This window comes from Ambystoma mexicanum, chromosome 5q (assembly GCF_040938575.1).
Source record: "Ambystoma mexicanum isolate Mex_15411 chromosome 5q, UKY_AmexF1_1, whole genome shotgun sequence".
NCBI lineage: Eukaryota > Metazoa > Chordata > Amphibia > Caudata > Ambystomatidae > Ambystoma > Ambystoma mexicanum.
Window position 1 is genome coordinate 900,002,592 of NC_090933.1, and position 16,437 is coordinate 900,019,028.

A 16,437-nucleotide genomic window follows, 5' to 3' on the forward strand; every position below is an offset into this window, starting at 1 on the left:
GGATTAGTAGGCCTGTGTGAGATTTTTCTGTGATGCTTTTCTACAGCTGCATGGCAATGGCCTTCCCCATCACTTTTCCATAGATGCGTGATGCAGAGGTAGTTAGGTCATCCAGATCAAGTGTGGCTTTCGTCGGGATAGGGGGAGGTCTGTCTCATCTCAGTGTGTCTGGGAAGGTGCCCTGTTTTAGGGATGCGCGTGAGCGCTTCTTCTGTGACAACCTTCACAGTGGAGTAGGAGAAGCTGTTGTTTTTGTAGGTGGTGGGTTGGTCTCCAATGATTGCGTGAGGTTTGGGTCTGCATTTTCAGCAGTACATGTAAAACTTAAGTGTAGGACTTTGAGAAGGGGCTACGCAGTACTGCTTCCAGCAAGGTCAGGGCTCTGGGGGAAATGCCTTTTGTAAGCTTACTTTCCTGAGTTGCCTATCCTCCCTGCCCACGCCCTGGGATGTAGTTGGGCATCTGGGTTTGTCACAATACGTGTGTACCTAGGTCTCTTGGGTAATGCTCTATAGTGGCATTTTTTGTATTTCGACCTGATGTACTCCAATTCTCTGAATTTGAGGGTAAGTGAGGAAATTGTGAACCACTTGTTGCAGTTTGAACAGGTGCCGTATTTAATACGGTTCAGATTGCAGGATTGTGCCAGTTATTAATTTATTTTATGTTGATCCCTTGGACAGCAGCGCTCATTGAGCCAAGGCGAAGTGAAGGTTGGCATCTTTTCTGCAAAATCGTTTCGAATGGGAGGGAGTCTTTTTGTATAAACACAACCTACGCTCTATGCATACAATTTCTAGAGCACCCTGGCTGGTGCCTTTTTGATGCATAAAATGGCGTACAAAACGTAGAAATGGTCCGTTGAAGATCACTTAGTGTTCAGCTCGTGCGCATGGTGACATGAGACTGCTCAGATGCTTACCCATGCTCTGGTGATGAGTGCCACTTGTTAGACGTGACCTGGCTTGGCACTTTCCAGCTCACTAAACTCTGGAATCCCTTCTACAAACGATTCTCAGTCCCGGTAGCCTCAAGTACTGTCTAGATCCAGTCCTGCAAAAATCATCCTTGGCCCATGAGTGCTCTGAAGTGAGGAAAAGTCTGGCCTGCGTCACATTGGCCTTTGCGCGGTTCTTTGATCGTTGCACTGTGGGCGTGGTGTGACCATACCACCCCACGCATGCTTGCATTGCCAGTCACTTGCTCATGAAGGCTTTGGAGAATCAAATCTGCCCGCTTCTTTCAAAGAGACTGCCTGGGCTACAGCACGGTAAGACCATTACATATATATTTATAAAAGTGAAAACGTGTGGGTTTGTGGCAAAGCATATGTTCCCTATACAATTCCACCAATCTGCACCCAGTTTTTGCACAATCACCTGTTAGGAACCTACAGACATTACTGGCTGCATGACATTTGGACGCCCCACCCCTTTCCCCAGATTTCAGCAAAAGTCTCTTGGTTTGTGGGTTTGTGACTTTGTCTATGTTCCCTAAACAATTCCACACCGTTTCACCAATCTGCACCAAATATTGCACTGCCACCTGTTAGGACCCTCCGGACATTACGGGCTACATGACATTTGGACACCCTACCCCTTTACCTGGATTTCAGCAAATGTCAATATTTGTTTGTGGCTTGGCGAAGCTTTGTTCCTTATACAATTACACACCGTTTCACCAATCTGCACCAGATTTTGCAGAGTTTTCTGTACCTATGAAGGAATGAAAGCCCGGGCAGCGCCGGGTATATCAGCAAGTTGTTAATATAATGTAAATTTAAAGCGCTTTGTGTATGGATGCTTTTGTTTGTCGAATCACCTATTAAATTGTAAATGAAGTAATATCCGTGATTCTTTTGCAGAAGGAGGGAAGGTTTCGCCCCACAAACCCGCTCACAGGTATTTCTTCTTCAGTATGCTTTGGGCATTAATGTGCATGTTTATAGCCAACACAATCCGCTCCTTGCATTTGTTACCAAAATCCAAATATTTTTTACAATAAATTAGTTACTTTATCTTTAACTATGAGCACATTTTAATTGCTGCCATTTTAACTAGTGTGTTGCAAAATGTGTGCCTTTGGTTTTTTTGGTTGAGGTTGAGTTCTACAGTGCCTCAGAAGTAGAAATGTGAGGCTCAGGGGTAGAAAGATAAAATAGCAGAAAAGAGTGAAGAACACAAAAATAAGTGTCGCCTGGGGCCTGCCTACTTTTCTGACGTCAGAATGTATTAACATTGAGCTCATGTTTTGCATTCACCTTTAAATAGGATATATGTTTATATACGTTTGAATAATTGTTACAGAATAAGTCCTGACTGTGGACTATACTGTACACATTAAATAAATGCAAGCACAACTATGTGTGTGAACTCGCATGCGGCGGTTAGTGTCACATTCTCTGTTCACACATTTCCATTAGCGATTCCAAATATTTGACCTGCTCAATTGATGTATGCCAGTGTGCCCTGCACCAGAGATGTAACTGTTTAAAAATGGAAGCCATGAACTCCTCAATAACTACCCCCCCCCCTCTCATTATGGCGATTAGGGTTTAGACACTATTAAAGACTCAGAGGTGAGCAACATTTTAACTGTTCCAACGAGAACAAGAAATTGGGTTCCTAAACGAGTCGTGCCAATGGCCCATGTAACAGCCAATCCCAGCAGTTCACTCTAAATAAAAGCCCCTGCAATCAGTCTCTCTTCTTCCTCCTTTAGTTCTCGGAAATATAAAGGAAAATATATAAAAAAGACATATGGCACAAATAAATAAGAATGTTCACATGCTGTGGGGGAAATGGCACTGGAAAATTACCCTAATTATAGGAGACTGGCCAACATTGTTTAGAAAAAACAGGAAGTTATAGAGCAAAAGATGAAAAAGACGAGCCATCTTGTTTTACACAAACCTACTAGAACTATTTAGTAAGTTTTCATACATCCATTCATCACCTTTTGAGGATAATGGCAATCTTAATGAATAGTGCATTACGCCTCCTTAGCTGCAGAGCCAGGTAGACCCTAATTATTTGATAACCGAAGGGGATTTAATGAGCAGGAAGCCTTGGTAATGTACATTAATGAACTTTAAAGAATTAGGGTGAGGGGTGCATGAGAACTAGCAAGGGGTGAGTGAAAGATATACTGGTCAACTACATTAAAACACAGGAGTTAAAAGAAAAATGTGCACGAGCACCATCAAATAACAGCATTATGATATGATATGATAAGTCATTCATAACGCGCCTGTACAAAAGTGTTTCTAGGCAAGACAAGGGAGGGGAGACAGAGGGAGGACAAAACAAACAATCTTACTGGTCCTTGTGTCATTCATATCGTGCAAGTGCGATAACGCAGAGTGCAGGGGGAGGAGAAGGGGGGAAGTGCCAGGGAGAGGGAAAGGGGAAGTGAAATCAGGGCAATATTGCTAAGCAAGTGCAGCCAGGGCAGCACAGCTCAGGGTAAGTGCAAGGAGGCAGGGGGCTGTAGGGATACAGGTACAGCCCCTAAGTGCATGGTAGGCCCGGAGACAGTGCAGCGGTGGCTGGTCATGGAGGAGCCTGGTGCCCAGTGTGACTCTGAGGGTAACCAGGCCCCCAATCAGCGCATCAGGCAGGTAGGTCAGCAGGGGAGAGAGAGAGAAAGCAGAGGTAAAAGGGAAGGTGTTAAGCTGCTTCCGGAATTTCAGGTGGTCTGGCTCAAGTTTAAGAGGGGCAGGGATGTCACTCCAGAGGGAGGCACCTGCAGAGGAGAGAGATCTACCCCCGCTCTCTGCCTGGAGAAGCGTCTGACCCTCAGGGTGTTAGAGGTCGCTGAGCAAAGGGCCAAGGAAGGAAGGTATTTAGGAAAAGAGAGTTGGGTGCAGTGCGGGCCCCGGCCCCAGAAAGCCTTGTGGATGATGCAGAGGGTCTTCAACTTGAGCTTTGCAACCCCCAGGAGCCAGTGGAGAGATTTCAGGGCTGGGGAGATATGGTCCCTGGGCTTGAGGCCAAGGAAAAGTCTTGCAGTTCTGTTCTGGATTAGTTGCAGAGGGCGGAGAGTAGAGGAAGGCAGGTTGAGCAAGAGGCTGTTGCAGTAGTCCAGCCTAGAGAGAGTCGGGGCTCTGGAGACACTCCATGAAATCATTTGTCCAAAAACCTGGACAGGAAGTGATCCAGTGAGAAATGCTAACCTTTACCCTAAGAGGGATATATAGAAGTGTAAGTCCTATAGTGCAACCAATTAAAGGGATCAGCACACAAGCTGCTGCAACACAACCCAATAGGAGCAATCATTGACCTGGTATGTTTAGAAGTGAAAGAACATTTGAAACAATCTCTAACATTAAGAACTGTTCTCATTAAGTATTCTACGAAAATAATGACACAACTTGACACAACTTGCATAGATTTGAAGACTAAGAGGGAACCTTCTTGACACTGATGGCCAGTCGATTCCAGTTAGGGATCGACTTGGTCCTTGATAACAAAAAGTTAAAGTTTCTATGTATTCCGATCTCCTGTGGACCTGCATGCAAACCAAAACCTGCACTTCTATCCCTAACGCGCCTTCTAAGTGCCAACCCCAGAAGATCTGTTACAAGGCATCAGAGTTCAAAACCTCATCAATGACATGTAAAACGCCTTTGCAAGCCCTCCCAGAGGAGACCACCCTGAGGGCATGCCAGACATATCTAATAAACAGCAGAGCATCATAGCTATACATAAGCACTGTAAACCTGGGATAAGCAAGGATATATTTGGGTTAAAAGCATTTGCAACCCACTTGATATGTAAGGAGGAAACATGGGGAAGGGAAGTATTTATCAGCACATGATGTATTACCAACATAACGCCCCACCCAGAGAAGGCAAGTGTGACTGGACAGACCTCTCAGGGAGAGTGGGCAGTATAATACTCGCCTCCCTGTCTTTGATTGAATCTAAGCCCCCACTCACACCACTGAGGGGAATTCATCATTTTATGTTCGGAAGGTTGGGTCCAATGGCTTCCTGTTATGCAAGTTCAAAGCAATATAAATGAATCCTGAACCAGTTGTGTGACTTAAAGTTGGAACCCCATCAGACATGTAATGAGTAATGGAGGACACAGGAAACAAGGTGTGCCCACAAAAGTGATGGGAGGAAGGTTTCGAATGAATCTGAACCACTGGCAATTGCTCTGAAAAACCTTACACACCACCGTTTTTTATCCCGTCTGCGCCATTGCAAAAGGGTTCCAGCCATGTGCAAATCGGTCAGCTGCCGCCACCAATGGTAGCAGCCCAGCCCGAACTGCTAGGCCAGGTCCCCTCTGCACAGAAAACCAAGCAACCCCAGACATGTTTCGGCCTTGTTGGACCTCCTCAGTTTGGTGCAGCCTGGTTCCCTATGGCGCAGCGAGCAAGGGACCCATGTCTGGGCATACCCTCTCTCACATGGAGAGACAAACTGTGACCACAAAAGTGATGGGTGGAAGGTTTCGAATGAATCTGCACCACTGGCAATTGCTCTGGGCAACCTTCCACACCACCCTTGATACCCTGATACCCTTGATATCCTTGCCCCTGTCATGAGAATCCGCCTGAAGCCCAAAGCCAAATGTACGACTCAGATCTCGTCACCCTTAAATGCAAGTGCAGGGTGGCAGAGAGGAAATGGCGTGCTTCATGTTCATCCTCTGACAAACTGGCCTTCCGCCTGCTCCAAAGGCAATACCGGCTCTCCGTTCTCACTAAGAAGAGAGCCCTTATCCAAGCCCGCATCTCTGCGGCATCTAACAATTCGGCCGAACTCTTTAAAATCTGCAAGGAGCTGGCCAGCCCTGCTGCAGCCTCCACCTCTCCTGTCCCCTCACTTGCCCTCTGCACGGCACTGGCCTCTCACTTCATTTCAAAATCTCAGGACATCCTGTCCTCACTCTCCTCCTATCACCTCCCCTCCTCTATTCACTGCTCTCCCTCTGGCTCTTCTGCAGCCACCCCTCCTCCCTCCTTCTCTGCCTTTCCCCTTTTTTCTACTGACAAGGTTTTGAGACAAGTCCGATCTATGAAAGTCTCGTCAAAACAGGTCCACCCCTGTTCCTCCAAAGCTATCAAGGACCACAACGACTCCCTGGTGCCTGCCCTGGCTGACTTCTGCAATCACTCCTTCGCCTCTGGAGTCTTCCCATCCCCCCTCAAGCACTCCCTTGTGCACTCCCTTCTTAAGAAACCCTCTTCCGACACCTCCTGCCCAGCTAACTATCGCCCAATCTCTATCACTCCCTTCCTGGGCAAGCTCCTGGAGAAACGGGCCATCTCCCAGCTCAATCTCCATGCTGAATCTGTTGGTAGTCTTCATAACCATCAGACTGGCTTCAGAGCTGGCAGAAGCATGGAAACTGCTCTCCTGAACATCCGTGAGGACCTGCTCTAAAACCTTGACTCTAACACCCCTTTGTGTTCTCATTTTGCTCGACCTCTCTTCTGCCTTTGACACTGTCAACCACACCATCCTGCTCAACCGTCTCCGTGATAACCTGGGTATCACTGGTCAGGCTCTGGCGTGGCTGACCTCCTTCCTCTCCAATCGACCCTCCCAGGTCCAACTGGGTTCCTTCCTCTCTGACATCTTTTTCTCTACCTGTGGTGTCCCCCAGGGATCTAACCTCTCCCCCTGGCTGTTCAACCAGTACCTGGCACTTCTTGCTCACCGCATCGCCGCTCTCTGTACCAACTCAGTGCTATGCAGATGATACCCAGCTCATTTTCAGGCTACCCTCGGCCTCCTCTTCCCCTTCCCTCATCTCCGACTGTCTTTCTGCTATCCAGGAATGGTGTGCCGCCAACAACCTCTGCCTTAATGCCAGTAAGACTGAGATTCTACTTATCGGCACACCCACTGCCTCCTTCCCTGCAGCTCTCTGGCCAGCCTCCCTTGGCCCTCTTCCTGCTCCTACCTGCAAGGCAAAAAACCTTAGGGTCATCTTCGACGCCACACTCTTTCTCTCCTCACATATCTGACATCTCTAAGAAGTCACATTACCAGCTACACCTCCTCAGAGGTATCCTTCCTTTGCTCTCCTTCCCCCAGAAGCTCACTGTCTCCAGAGCCCTGGTTCTCTCGAAGCTGGACTACTGTAACAGCCTCTATGTAAATCTTCCTGCTTCTACTCTCCGCCCTTTGCAACTCATCCAGAACAGGACTGCGAGACTTGTCCTTGGCCTCAAGCCCAGAGTCCGTATCTCTCCAGGACTGAAATCGCTACACTGGCTCCCAGTGGCTACGAGGATTAAGTTCAAAACCCTCTGCATTGTCCACAAGGCCTTCTGGGGCCTTGGGCCAAAATATCTTCAACTCTCTCTTCCTAAATATCTTCCTTCTCAAGCTCTTCGCTCATCCACCTCCAACTACCTCAGGATCAGCCGCTTCTCGAAGCAACGAGCTGGGGGTAGATCTCTCTCCGCAGCAGGGGCCTCCCTCTGGAACAGCCTTCCTGCCTCCCTGAAACTTGAGGAGAACCATCTCCGGTTACAGAAGCACCTCAAAACCTTCCTCTTTGCCTCCGCGTTCTCTCCCTCTCTCCCCTGCTAAAACCACTTAACCTGCACTGAATCTGCAACTGGCCACTCACCGATCTCGGTCCTTGGCCCAGCCACTCTTCCTTGCACTGCCTACCTGCACTACGGGACTGTCTCTGTATCCTACAGCCCCTTCTCCCGGCACTTACCTTGCACTTGCCACCAGCTGGCCCTATTATTTATCTTGTATTCTACTAACCATGTACTGCACTCTCCTTGCACTTGCCACCAGCTGGCCCTATTACTTATCTTGTATTCTACTAACCATGTACTGCACTTCCCCTCTCCCCTTCCCCTTGCACTTTTCCCAGTCCCCCTACCCTTGCACTTGCGTGATCTGAATGACACCTGGCCTAGTAGGATCGTTGTCTGTTCTCCCCTTGTTCCCCCCCGCCTCGTCGCGCCTTGAAACACTTGTGTATAGGCGCGTTACAAATGCCATATCATATCATATCACCGTTTTTTAGCCCGTCTGCGCCATTGCAAAAGGGGTCCAGCCATGTGCAAGATCAGTCGGTTGCCACCACCAATGGTAGCAGCCCAGCCCGAACTGCTACGCCAGACGTGTTTCTCTGCACAGAAAACCAAGCAACGCCAGACATGTTTCGGCCTTGTTGGACCTCCTCAGTGAGGTGCAGCCTGGTTTCCTATGGCGCAGCGAGCAAGGGACGCACGTCTGGGCATACCCTCTCTCACATGGAGAGACAAACTGTGACCACAACCTACTCCTCACTGATGACGCCCAACAAGGCTGAAACATGTCTGGGGATGCTTGTTGTCTCGTGCAGAAGGGATGTGACCTAGCAGTTCGGGCTGGACTGCCCCTTTTGGGGTAGGACCAAGCCTGATTTGCATATGGTTTTTCCCCTTCTGTAATGGCTTGGCAGGCTGAAAAACGATGGTCTGGAGGGTTGCCCAGAGCTTTGCCCGTGGTTATGATTAATTCAAAACCTTCCAGCCATCACCTTTCTGTTTTGCTACAGGAAACAAGGAGCAGTGGGTGCCAAGTAATGAGTGTGTTACACTATTTCTCAATGGGTGTTCTAGTTCAATGGGGTGGATGCTGCCATACTTTTGTTATTGTGTGGTGGTCCGATTTATACACAGATGTGTAATGTTTATTAACAACTAGATAATCCATTTAATGCCTAGATGAGTTTCTGTTATATTTGACTCTAGGTATGTAACTTCTTTGTTTTGCGTATTGGGAGGGGGCATGTGTTTCGGGGGGAGGGTCATGGACTTCCAGGGTGGGGGGAGTATGGGTTTTTCCTGGGTGCAGTGGGGACATGGGTTTCAGAGGGGGCCCCAAGGCTGTTTGTGCCCCGGATCCCAGAAACTGTTAAGATGGCCCTATCCTCGCCCCAAGCCTCATTAAAACCATCTCAGTGGAGTCCTACATACCATTCTTCCACAGCATCCGTGCATCTCTCTGCCATGGTATATTCCCAGACACACTGAAGCCCGGGCAGAGAGTCCCACCACTTAAGAAAGTGATGCTAAATCCAGATGACCTGGCAAACTACTGAACTATCAAACATTTTCACTCATTCATTCACACAATCTTTGAAAAACATAACTGTACAGCCACACAAGACAATTGCCAAAGACCTCCGCCTTCAACTCTACTAGCTTGGTTTCCACCCATGATGCTGCATGGAAACAGCCACCGTTCAGATCATTGACTGTGTATGCCCTTTCCATGATAGTGGAGCACCCTCCCTCCTGGTCTTTTCTGTATTTGACACAGTCAACAATAGAACACTTATCAAAATCCTTAAAAAATGTATATGTTTTGTTGACTAGTACTGCAGTGGTTCACCGCATATCTCGCCAACATGCAGATGGACACCAATCAATCCCACTAGGACCTAATCACATGCAGCACACACCAAGGCACCATTCTCACCCATCATCTTCAATCTCTACAACTACAAGGAACCCACTGGGGAACTCCTCTTTACACTCAATATACAATAATATACAAATGATAACGACTCCTAAAGATATTGTTCATTAAGGATATTCATCTCGCAAAACACTGCCTTGCACACGTTCAAGCATGAATGCCAACTGTCTAATCCAAACTTTCGCCAAGCACAACACAACTCTCCCTCCTTAGATCCTATTAATCAACCTCTGTACCACTATCCAGTCCTCCTTTCTTTCCCACATACAAGTTGCCAATCCCCTCTTGCCATTTACCATTGGAGCCACACTGGTCCCTTTCAAAGCCGTCTACCATGCAAGCACATGGATCATGAAAAAGTGCAAACACCTAACATAGTTTTGAATTGCTAGGCACTTGGAACTATTAAGCTCCTGCATTTAGCATAGAAGAGCCTAGTTAGTTTAACACAAACATATACCAGGAGCTACTTGTGACTTCCTAGGCCATATGGAGCCATACAAACATACCTATCTCACATTAAATGTGTTTGTTTGGAAATGTGTATGAAGGAGCATTAAGACACACGTAGAAGACATGTAAAGAATACTGCATCATATATAATGGACAACCGGTTAAAGTGTGCAAGTTAGATTTGCAAATCGCTAAGTAGCTGTCACGACTATCAGCGTTAATCCTAACGCGACGCCTAAACCCAACATTGCAGCTCCTGCAGTCCACTGCAGTGTGTGCAGCAGTCTAGTTGCCGCGCCCCAGAATGCCTTGCAACGTTTCCAGGCCAACGCGCCGACAGCTTATCTGTCTGCTTCTCCCAGTCAAGGACGCGTTGCTACTCTCCAAGGAGCTTGCGAACGCTACGTGAGTCCGTGTCAGGGAATTCTGTTCCTCTTTCTACTCAGACTTACCTTTGGGGCATATATTCTTATTGCCACTTTTTCATTGAAACTAATTGATCTTTGTTGTGTTTATATGTGTTTACTTTAGGACGATTCGTTGCCTTCCCATTCTGGGGTTCTTTTAGAGCACCCAAGCCACTCGCCTTGAGAGAATTTGTTCCCAACATCCGCCTTCGACCGGTTTTGGTTACTAGGTTTTCTTTTGGTAGGCACCCTTTTCTTCTGAAACATTTATAAGAATTGTTGTTTCTTGTCCTGCGGACTCACAGTTTGTCTTCGTCTCCCAGACACAACACCCTGTACGCTCATCCCTTCTGAACCGCAGTCACTCATCAAGCTAGAAGGGGTCTGCGTTTATTCAGGGTAACTATTGTTCTCTACTCCCCTCTTGGAGGTCAGGTAGTTTCCAGTTACTCTTGAGTGTTTTGTTCATCAGTTTCCCTTGTTCTACACCTTCCAGTTTATCCAGTCTTCCAGATCATACCGGATGGTCGGTTACTCTCATTTCTAAGTCGTTCTACAATCAGATCCCTTGGCAAGGGTTCCATTTCTAGAAGCATCTTTTCCAGTACTAGGCAGAATCATTTCTAATCACTTTGTTTCACTATTTCCCTTTAGCCAATCTGATTCTTCTGCCCTGGATCCTATCCTTTAAAGACACGCCTATTCATCACCATACTCCCGGGATAGAGTAATCTACCTCCACGGGACGTGTTCAGGAGTCTACGCTCACTAGCAGCTCCACAGGGTTTTATTCCCCCGGAGGGTTTCCCTGGGAATCTCCCCTTGCCCTGGCCTTTGTGCCGGGTCTTTGGGTGTTTCTCGAGGGGAATTCTAATTGTCATCTGAAGCTAGAACATCTCCATCTGGGTACCTTTGTTTCCTCGTAGCTGCTATTCTGCTCCAAACCCCCAGGTGAGAGAACTTTGTTTCTATGTTTTCCTTACACGGGACACTTATGATTGTTAAACAGTAAAGTATTGTGTGCATTCATAACAGTAGCTCCTGGTTTCCCAGATGGAGTTCTTTCTTACTGAATGATGCCCGATTCTGAGGAGCTGATTTCAGCTCCTGCTCATCAGATTCCTACTTCGATGCCTACATAACATCGATCCTGGGAGATCTATTCTGATTTGCAGTTCAAGCACGTATTGCCTTCAAAACTGCTTGCCTCACCTTCAAGGTATTCATCTCCAGCACCACATCCTACCTGGTCTACAAACTCCAGGTCTGAAGAGGCTTACACATCAACCGAAACAAAAACAACTCCAGGCAAGAATTCAAGAATAGCAGAAAAAAACAGGGAACAAGCCTTCTCCTGCTACACACCCCGCATATGAGCGACCTGCCATCCTCAATGAAGCAAGCTCCCCCATAGTACTCTTCAGGAAAGAACAGAAACTCTTTCTCGTCGGACAATCTCAATCACGCTAGAATGCCCCGTCACTTACCCTACCATTTTGTGGGCCACACCTCTAGAAAATGTACCATTGCTTGCTAGAAAGGTTTGCAGTCTATACATCTCTATACATTTTTCTTCATATGTTGTCACCTGTAATTTGTGCGACTCCTGCACCAGATATGATACGATAGACTCTTAGTTATTTAAATTATGAATGATTTTATTTTTCATGTATTATTTTCATACATTCCAGTCATCTAAGTTTACATGAAAAACACTTTTATTCTCCCAACACGTGTTTCTCCACAGCTTTTAGCTGTGGTTCCCCAGGAGAGATTCCTTTCTTTTTTTCTTTTTTTCGAAATATAAGTGTTGTTTATTTGAGTTCAAGACTTGAAAAGTGAGTTTCTTTTATGCCAAAATTGATACATTTTATTCTTATTGTTATTTGCCAGGTCCGATTGCCTTAAGCATACTCGCCAGGATCTGCGGTTCTCTATACATGCATGCATTCATACACCTACAAAGGAAGTCCTTCTTCTAATATCGTTCATGGGGCAGAGCCAGAACCCCCATCCCTCTTTTTTCGCATGCAGAAGAGTGGTATCCATGTATATTGTATTTGTTGCGAGAGGTAGTTTACGCTGTATACTATAGGCGTAGGCGTAGAAAACTATAGTATTTCCACTATGTTCCTAGTTCAGGTCATGAGCACAAAGAGGCCCCACTCATACATTGCCGTTTACCCCTATCAGACATAGAAAACAGACATAGGAGGTGGTGTGTCTCCTATCTGTATCCTATAGCCATAGCAGAAGAAAGTCCCTTCATGATGTTAATTACACGTAGTGAGGGAGCTCAGTGGCCCCCGTGCGGACTCATGCTTTGAACCGGATCACCAGCTGATGAAACACTACTGTACTTTATCACCTATGCATGCTTTAGTCATAGCAGAAGGTAGCCTTTCTATCTATATTCCTGGAGGCTTTGTTTGTCTTTTTTTTATTTATTGAAGACAATCCTGCACTGTCCCGTAAGGGTTGCCCCCTCACCCCCACCCCCGACGCCATTTGCAGGTTTTTTACAAATAGAACTAGTTGTAAGTCCATAATGCCTAGGTTGCACACTTTTACATTTTCATAGTGTACTGTGGCACACACTGAATATTTCCTGTTCCCTATGCCCACAGCAATATGTGTACTTTGGACATTCCATAACTCTCCAATCATCACTCTAATAGCTCTTTTCCTGTTTAATATATAACTGTAGTCGCATGACATTGAAATGTTAGTCCATTTTGACCTTTTTGTTAAATGTTCATCCATTCTAGAGAGTCTTTGGAGGGCCATAGCTGGGGTTGCACCACGTGACTTCCAAGTGACCTGCAGATATTTGGTATCTTGGTCTGCGGGCCACCCTTGATAACCACCTACCCTTACATCCCAGCCCCCTGACCACTCTTGGGGCAACCTGATCGCCACCTTACTGTGTTTCCCCTGTAGCGAATCCAGGTGGATGTCATACTAAGAATAGGGTAAGTATTTTTTCCATTCCTAGTGTGTAGAGTTCCAGATGAACTGAAACTCATAAAACGTGTGTTTCTATATTAAGCAAGTATAGGCTCACTCGCACTTTAAGTAGACTTTTTTCTATTTCCACCGCACACTACAAATAGAAAAAATACTTGTCCTCTTTCTAACGTAAGCAGGCCAACCATGCTGTAAATAGAAAAATACTGTACCCTGTGGGAAATGCGTGCCTGCCCCCCTTCCACTGGGCCATTTTCGGTGTAAACCTTTGAACTTGTTCAGCTGAATCGCTAGAAAATGTTACAAACTCGAAGGAAACCGAGTCAACCAAGTTCAGGTGGTATGTGTTTCCTTTGACATTTTTCGCATTTAACTAGTTCTGTTTTATTATGTTGATTTTATTTCGCGCACTGATGCCACCCAAGGGCAGTCTCCAGGCGCTAGAATAAATGGCGGCTAAAACCATCTAAATGAGGGTTTCTCGATCCAGTGTAGTGTGCTCGCTTTGCAATTTCCCATGCCTATTACTGTGTTTACAGACAATGCATGTTTCATGTTTAACTTGTAAAGCCTCCAGTGCATCAGCTAGCACTCTTTTCATTGCAATTGCAGCATAATAGAACACATAGCAGTTTTCTATAATGTCCCACTTAGCACAGATTGATATATTTAATTCCCTATGATTCCCCTGGACCATCATGCAGACTTTCCAAGCTTCCATAAGGCAATGCTCCGGACTGAAATTCATGCATTGCTTTATTCTGTTGTCCGTAGTAACTTTATACACTTTGTTTGTTTGTTTATTTATATATTTATTTATTTATTGGGGCTTTGAAAGGTGCCATTTCTGGGGCCTATTTCTGGATGCTGCTGGTCGTTCTGGATGTGCCCTTTGTGGCACTGGGATGTTTGGCCCCATTTGCAGTGGCGAGCCAGCACTTCATCTACATTTGTCTCTTAGAAATTGTGAGCTGCCGCAGGCCTCTCCGTTTGCTACAAGAAGCCCACAAGGCAAACTTGTGGTTCCCCCAACACCAGACAATGGTGTGATGCTCCTGCTTTTTCCAAGCAGTAGAGTATCTCCCCTTTACTTCGCCTAAAAAACGTCTTCTATACTTATCTCTTCTACATTCACTTCGTCAGACATTTCCTTCTTCGTGCATTTCCTTCTTCATGCATTTACGTCTTACCTTTACTTGGTCTGCATCTTTAGATTGTTAAGGTTGCAATGGATGTGCTAAGGTTAGCTGTAAGGTTAAGGTTGGAGTGAAGGGGGCAGGGGGAAGAAGATAGGTTAGAAAAGATGGAGAGTTACAGAGGGTCTCGCCCCTCTAATGACAAAATGAATGTCAGAAGAAGTGAAAGACAGAAGAAGCAAAGGTATGAAGAGGTGAATCTATGGCCAAGTGAATGCAGATGAATTAAAGACATACAGCTGCCACTAGATGGGGGCTGGCCACTGGTGTGATGCAAGAGGCCGAGCAATGTCTATTGAAGGCATACAGGCGCACGGACCTTCAAGAAGAACTTAAAACCACGGTCACGGCTCTTATGCCCCCCACTTGCATCTCAATGCCCACCTACAGAGGGTCCAGCAGGGCAAGGAGATGAGCTATGGAACAGGTAAAAGGTCATTCCCATTGCCTCTGCTGCACTTGCCTAACTGTGTCATGCCACCAAAAGGGGCTTCCGCATATACTGACCCCAAGAGGTTGTCTTGAGGTCAAAGTTCACGGACCTGACTTTGCAGTCTGATGGCCATTTTTGATAACCCACCTGAAGGGATTGAAGGAGCTGGCCTAGGTAGAGACATGAGCTTCCTAGAGGCAGGGAAGAGTGTGCCCTGCGGAGAGCCCCTCCATCGTCTGGGCCATGGCCTGACTTAAGTGATGTGATCTGATGCTGAGGAGAGAGTGCTGCCTGCATTGAATGGTGAATGCCTCATCGCTAGGGATTATATGCAGATCCAGTGAAGTATAGGACGCTGCCACAGAGCAATTGGCCTTGCCAATGGTGGGGCTGCTGTAAACCCAAGCGTCCACTTGATAGTAATGCTTGTGAAATTTGAGGAACCAAAGAATAACATTCCTTAAGAGGACTTCATCACTGCTGGGAAATCATGGAAAATATATGATCCCACAGAACTAATCATACTGAAGTGGTTCCCCAATGAAGGGGAACGAACCGAACCAGTTGCCAAGGTACTCAAACAACTGTAAAACAAAAGGAAGTCTCGGGTCCACATGAGCCCCCTCACCCTCCATCCAGGAACTGGTAACCCCATTCATAGATTCAAGGACAGCTTCAGATCTCAAACATCTAGAGAGGTGAGGTGAGCAATGACGTAGACAAGCCAACCTCTTGCCTGATCGACTAGTGGGGCGAGCGATGGACTAGTGGGACGAGTGATGGACTAGTGGGACGAGTGAGCGTGCAGCATTTCCGCCTGAAAGAACGAGGGCCTCCAGACCGTGTATAACTGTATAGAGCCACGGATCCACAGTGAGAGGTGCTACTGAGATGGACAGCAGCCCAGAGCAATGGAACGGCCCTACTGAGAGTGGGGAGTAGAACGAATGGCCTGTAGCCAGGGCTATATAAAGCCAGAGGCACAAGAGGGAAAGAGAGGGAGTTGCAGGAGCAGTGAAAGCAGAATGGCGCAGAGCAGAGCCATTGTGGAAGAACCAGAGAGATGGAGGCACTAGAAGAAGCTAGAGAGAAACATAAGGGACCTTTAACCTCGAGGCAGCCACAGGCCTCAAGAGGTGGGGGTAAAATGTATAAAACTCCCCATATAAGTTATTTTCCTGTTATCTTGTATTTTTATAGTGCTTCCTGGCATTTGTTATGGCGTTGAAGCGCTATAGGTGGGATGGTCCTTCCGAAGGCCGTAGGATAGCCTAACGTGTAGGGAAGCACAAGCACCCCCCTTCAAGGCATTACAAAGCATTGTTGCTAGGGACAGCCAAAGGGGTTAAAACACTGGGCACCACCCTGCCCCCCTTCTTTTCCCTTTCCAATGTAATGCACAAAAGAGTCAGAATGTACCCTTTTGAGCAAGACAAAAAAATGTAAAGCAGCAGTATCGTCTGCTGTTGTGCACAATCCATTTCCACCCTCAAAATGAGACTGGGAAGGGATTTCAGGAATTAAAACGAA

General features: G+C 46.6%; 1 protein-coding gene across 1 annotated transcript in view; it reads left to right on the plus strand.

Annotated features, from left to right (window-relative positions):
* CPQ (carboxypeptidase Q) overlaps positions 1-16,437 on the plus strand; it is a 1,957,200-nt gene that overhangs the window by 208,994 nt on the left and 1,731,769 nt on the right. The window contains exon 2 of the mRNA XM_069621402.1: positions 1,865-1,901. The gene's annotated coding sequence lies outside the window, so the exon portion shown is untranslated. The remainder of the gene's footprint in view (positions 1-1,864; positions 1,902-16,437) is intronic.